Source organism: Egretta garzetta, unplaced genomic scaffold, assembly GCF_000687185.1.
Source record: "Egretta garzetta isolate BGI_Z169 unplaced genomic scaffold, ASM68718v1 scaffold148, whole genome shotgun sequence".
In the NCBI taxonomy this organism is placed as follows: domain Eukaryota; kingdom Metazoa; phylum Chordata; class Aves; order Pelecaniformes; family Ardeidae; genus Egretta; species Egretta garzetta.
The window spans coordinates 2,710,546-2,716,458 of NW_009260669.1; positions in this window are offsets into that span (position 1 = coordinate 2,710,546).

The following is a 5,913-nucleotide window of genomic DNA, read 5'->3' on the forward strand; positions in this document are numbered from 1 at the left end:
ACAAAGGGCTGTGTCATTTCTTGTAATATTCAAAGGAGCCCATGAAATGAAAGACCATTCATAAAAGAATCTTAGGAAAAACATACATGCTTTTTAATTAAATATTGGAGGCACTTTGGCTGTCTCTACAATACATTAAAAAGGTTAATGCTTGATAAGGATCTAATAAATAAACCCTCAATTTAGTTTGAAAAATTAGTTGACTTTTTATGGAGGAGATACTTTTAATCTAATAGTTATGAAGAAATGCCAACATAAATAATCACTGTGGTTTCAAATATATACAGATGTCTTTCCTCTTTCAGTCATCTGTTATTCCACTCCAACACTGAATTCTGATTGTGGGAAATGTGCTAAATGTTCACATATATATGCTGTCACCCACTGAAACCTTCACCCCCACCATGGAAGACACAAGTTCGTACACTGAACAATGAAGCTGTTTTGAAAGTTACTTAGGTGGAAAGTGCAATGCATATAATAAACAACATAAAATAATCCTGATCCTTCTACGGATACAAATTGTATTTCTAGACGCAAAGTTGTTTCTTATCAATATAGTTTTCATTTGATTATTCACTGGATTAAGTTGGTTTCAAAGAGCTGTTAGAGTGAATTAACAAGACACTAGGCTGTACTGTGCATGTAGAATCAGGTTTATTTTTCTTTCTAGTTTTTCCTCATATGGACAATCTGAAACAAGTGATAATCAGTAGAATTTTTAATTAAGACTTATCACAGCTGTCATGATAATTGGCTTCCCATGATGCTTATAAAAATAAAATGGATAATGATAGAAGAAGTATACTTCTATTGTTTGCATTGTTCTACAGAGTTCAGCTGTGCAACTGGTTTTCTCACACAGTCTTCAGTGAAAATGTCTTTGGCATTTTTCTCATTTCGTATGACAATACCCGGCAATAGTTGAGTAGCTATAGTGCTAAAGTAATTGCTTATTAGACTAATCACTAGTATCTCAGTATTGTCTGGTGTTTCTTCCCAGCTGACAGCCATATTGACCTGCTCTTCCTTGCTTTAGGCCATAATCACACCCTTGGTACAGGTCATTTTCTCATTTGTGTATTGTATGATTAAACTTTGTAATTCATAAGTCTTCTCACAGTCTTACAATATACATCAGTAAATAAAAACTAGTACTGAACACTACATATCACTTTTAAATACCTCTCACTTTAAAATACCTATTTAGGAACCATTGACTTCATATTATCTGATATGTATTCAGAATTTTTTTGTTATTTACAAAGGATCCTCATTGTCTAACAGCAGTCCCTGTGCAGAGGAATATTTGTATTTATTAGTCTGACCTGTCTACCTGCAAAATACTTCTCAATGTGGAGGCATAGAGTGTACCTTAGAGACTTATATTCAAGAATTAGATTATTCACTTTGAAGCAGAACAATTGTTGCACTACAACAGGTGCTATTAATGATAAAACAAGAACAAAACTATCATTTAATCTAAGCAGAAATGCATAGACAATATTAGGCAGACAGAATGCAATTATCAAACTTCAAAAGCAATTAGATTTTGGAACTACAATATGTGTGGCAGAAAAGAAACTGTGAGTTAATCTTCTACTGTACTTATTTAAAAGAGGCAAACAGAGGGTGACTATAAACTGGCAACTCAAGGACTGCCCCAGTGCAAACTTGAGGGATGCCATTAAATGAAGTTAGCAGATAACAAGTTCAGAAAATGCAAAATAAAGTATCATCCTTTCCACAGTAGGTTAAAGATGTGGAACTACTTACCAAAAACTTACTCTACATGGTAATTCTTTTATGCATTCAAAGGACGTTGCACAAGTTCATGGAACAGAGGATTCCATCAACAGAGATGCACAGAAACTACCTCTGGGCCATGAGGTTCCTGGGCTGCACACTGTTGAAAGCTAGTAGATTATTCTGGGGAATTATCACTACAGTTCCTTCTTTGTTATAGTCTTATATGCACATTGACTTTTGTCCAGTGTTGCAGACAGGTAATTGGGCAAAGTGGACTTCTGGTCTGACTCAGCATACTTGTTTATATATGCTTTTATGTTATGAAGAATTAATAATGTTTGCGTGTTCTCAGAGGAATTTTCTGAGGTACCTAAGATATTTAGGAGAATAGAACTCATAAAAGGGTATAAAGCCTGTTATTCAAGGGTCAACAAAAAACTCCTAAGAACTCAAGTTTAGTTTAGCAATGAAACTCCTATCTTAAATGTTATCAGAAGTTAATCAAACTCCTGGATCTGTAAAATGACAGTATCATAACAAAATAGGAATTCTCATGAGAGTAGTATTATTTACTGACATTCTCTCAGCTACACATAGCAGAGGAGACTTCTTTCATGTCATATTTGGGAAAACCTGCTTCTTATCTGAAAACAGAAACTCTGTAAAAACAAAATACTGAAAACAAGCAAAAAAAGGCATCAGAAAATTTGGGCCTGATGGAAAAGGATTTAGGTAGGGTCTAACCACAGTTTATGAACAGCAGGACTCTCAGTAGTTTTATTTCTTCTGAAATGGGAAGATACATGTCTTCCTAAAGACTGTTATGTTACATATCAACTGAAAAATGGGATCCACTCAAGGGTACTAAGGGAGCCGGTGGAAGTTTTCACTTTCCATAATTTATCAGCAGTCCTGGCTAACCAGGGAGGTTCCAGTTGACTGGAGGTTAACAAATGTGACACACGTCTACAAGAAGGGCCAGATAGAGGATCCAAGGAACTACAGGCCTTTTAGTCTCACCTTCGTGCCAAGGAAGGTTATGGAGCAGATCATCTTGAGTGCCATCACATGGCACATATAAACAACCAAGTGACCAGGCCCAGTGAAAGGTAGGTCCTGCTTGATTAACCTGATTTATGACAAGGTGACCCACTTATTGGATGAAGCAAAGGCTGTGGATGTTGTCACCCTAGAATTTAGTAAAGCCTTTGACACCATTTCTCAAAGCATTCTGCTTGAGAAACTGGTGGCTCATGGCTTAGACAGGTGCACTCTTTGCTGGGTAAAAACTGGCTGATGGCCTGGCCCAAAGAGTTGTGGTGAATGGTGTTAAATCCAGTTGGTGGCCACTCACAATTGGTGTGCCTCAGGACTCAGTATTGGGGCTGGTTCTGTTTAACATCTTTATTAATGATCTGGACGAGGGGATTGAGTGCACCCTCAGTAAGTTTTCAAGACAACACCAAATTGGGTGGGAGCATTGATCTGCTCAAGGGTAGGGAGGCTCTAGAGAGGGATCTGGACAGGCTGGATCAATGGGCTGAGGCCAACTGCTGGCTCCTGCATTTGGGCCACACCAACCCCACGCAACACTACAGGGTTGGGGATGAGTGACTGGAAAGCTGCTCGACAGAGAGGGATCTGGGTGTACTGGTTGACAGCCAACTGAATATGAGCCAGCTGTATGCCCAGGTGGCCAAGAGGGCCAACAGCATCCTGGCTTGTATCAGGAATAGTGTGGCCAGCAGGAGTAGGAAAGTGATTGTGCCCCTGTACTCCGCACTGATGAGGCCACACCTCAAATACTGCGTTCAGTTTTGGGCCCCTCATGACAAGAAAGATATTGAGTCGCTGGAGTGTGTCCAGAGAAGGAGAAAAAAGATGGTGAGGGGTTTGCAGCACAACGCTGATGGGGAGCGGATGAGGGAATTGGTGTTGTTTAGCCTAGAGAAAAGGAGGCTGAGGGGAGACCTTATCCTCCTCTAGAACTACCTGAAAAGAGGTTGTGGCAAGGTGGGTGTTTGTCTCTTCTCCCAAGTAACAGGTGATAGGACAAGAGGAAATGGCCTCAAGTTGTGCCAGGGGAAGTTTAGATTAGATATTAGGAAAAAATTCTTCACTGAAAGTGTTGTCAAGCATTGGAACAGCCTGCCCAGGGAAGTAGTTGAGTCCCCATCTCTGGAGGTATTTAAAAGACATCTAGATGTGGTGTTTAGTGACATGGTTTAGTGGTGGATTTGGCAGCATTACGTTAATCATTGGGCTTGATGGGTCTTTTCCAACTGAAACAATTCTATGATTCTATGAAAGCCTATAAATTCAAAAGCAAACAGTAGGAACCTGCATTCTTTGGACATCTGCATACACTTGTGGAATACAGGTTTTAGAACACAGAAGCCAGAATTGCTGAGGTTGGAAGAAATGTCGAGCAGTCATCTGCTCCAACCCCCTTGCTCAAGCAGGGCCGCCAAGAGCCAGTTGCCCAGGACCATGTCCAGACAGCTTTTGAATATCTCCAAGGATGGAGACTCCACTACCTCTCTGGGCAACCTGTGCCAGCACTCGGTGTCTCCCACAGCAAAAATTGTTTCCTGATGTTCAGATGGAACTTCTTGTGTTTTGGTTTGTGCCCATTTCCTCTGGTCATGTCATTGGGCACTACCGAAAAGAGCCTGGCTCTGTCCTTTTTGCACACTCCCTTCAGGTATTTATACAGGTTAATAAAATCTCCCCTGAGAGTTAACTTCTCTAGGCTCAGTCACAGCTCTCTCAGACTTCCTCATATGATAAATTCTCCAGTCCCTTAATTATCTTTGTGGCCTTCATTGGGCTTTCTCCATTATATCCATGTCTCTCTTGTACTGAAGAGTCCAGAACTGGACACAGTACTCCAGCTGTGGCCTCACCAGTGCTGAGTAGAGGGGAAAGGTCACTTACCTTAACCTGCTGGTAACACTCTTGCTTAATGCAGCTCAAGATACCATTAGCCCTCTTTACTGCAAGGGCATATTGCTGGCTCATGCTGAATTTGAGTCCACCAGGATCTTTGAGTCCTTTTCTGCCAAGCTGCTTTCCATCTGGACAGTCCCCAGTATATGCAGGTGCATGGAGTTGTTCTTCCCCAGGTGTGACACTTTGCATTTCTCCTTGTTCAACTTCATAAGGTTCCTGTCCGCCCATTACTCCAGCCTGTTGAGGTCAAGGTAGATTCCTTTCCCCAAGAACTGAAATCAGTATCCTGATGACCTGCAGATCCACTCATGGCTTGTTCAACTCATGACTACTGCTCTCCTAACATACTCCATTTTAGTTCTGCCCTCTCCCTACCACGTATTTCTTTCTTCTGGTAGTATTCACTAGACCCCTCTTTGATCCTTGAGTCAGCAAAATTCACCTTTGTTTACACTATTAAGAAACCATGAGCACATGATGAAACAGATAAATAAAGACACACATACTTCATAAAAATAATACAGAAATTTACCACATCATCCACAAAGATATCCAGTCAAATGTAAGGAAACTTTGGTTTACAGTACCTTGGTAATAACCTGCAAGCTAATAAATATGGTGCAGATTTACTTCATCCTCCCAAAGCTCTATCATAGAATCATGGAATGTTTTGGGTTGGAAGGGACCCCTAGAGGTCATCTAGCCCAACCCTCCTGCAGGGAGCAGGGACACCGCTAACCAGATCAGGTTGCTCAAAGCCCCATCCAACCTGACCTTGAATGTTTCGAGGGATGGGGCCTCCACTACCTCTCTGGGAAACCTGTGCCAGTGTTTCACCACCCTCATTGTAAAGAATTTCTTCCTTATATCCAGTCTAAATCTACCCTGGTTTAGTTTAAAACCATTAACCCTTGTCCTGTCACAGCTGGCCCTACTAAAAAGATTGTCCCCATCTTTCCTATAGGCCCCCTTTAGGTACTGAAAGGAACCTCATGAGGTTCACACAGGCCCACCTCTCCAGCCTGTCCAGGTCTCTCTGGACGACATCCCATCCTTCTGGTGTGTCAACCATATCACTCAGTTTGGTGTCATCCGCAAACTTGCTGAGGGTGCACTCGATCTTGCTGTCTAAGTCATTGATGAAAACATTAAACAGCACTGGTCCCAGTATGGACCCCTGAGGGACACCACTCGTCACTGGTCTCCATCCGG